This window comes from Penaeus monodon, chromosome 21, assembly GCF_015228065.2.
Source record: "Penaeus monodon isolate SGIC_2016 chromosome 21, NSTDA_Pmon_1, whole genome shotgun sequence".
Classification (NCBI taxonomy): Eukaryota; Metazoa; Arthropoda; class Malacostraca; order Decapoda; family Penaeidae; genus Penaeus; species Penaeus monodon.
In genome coordinates this window covers 32,297,447-32,297,982 of record NC_051406.1, presented here as the reverse complement: position 1 = coordinate 32,297,982, position 536 = coordinate 32,297,447, and positions in this window count along the sequence as shown.

The following is a 536-nucleotide window of genomic DNA, read 5'->3' as shown; positions in this document are numbered from 1 at the left end:
ACGGTGCAGCATATGGCAATTCCTTGGCCATTAATCACCCCAGAGGCTCAGGGCAGACGACGTTAAAACAACAACCACAAAAAAGATGATAAATAAGTAAAAATGCTTTTGTTGTTTCCGGTGCCAAGTCCACCAACAGCCATTGCGGCAGTTTGATAATAGCTTTATGGTAATCTTGCGGACACTAACATCATGGAGATATTGAAAGAAAAGAATAAATTTTCGTTATAAAGAGGGTAAACAGTACATGGACTCGATAAGTCGACTAAATGTCATATAATTTTCATCTGTGACATTTCTGGGCAAGTAAAAGTCCCTATTATCATCAGTATCAGAAGTAAATGCCACAGGATGGCTTGATCTCTGCGCCCTCCGCGCCAAGAAGGTCAACAAACACCTCGCTCTACATTCTGGCAAGATAGAGCTTGGGCGTATTCCTTACTTAACTTTAGATTGCATCAAGGCCTCTAAGAGCCCTATAGTTCGTAGGGAGAGTGTTTTACTATAAGAAAGAGTGTATCTGGCATCGGGCGGTT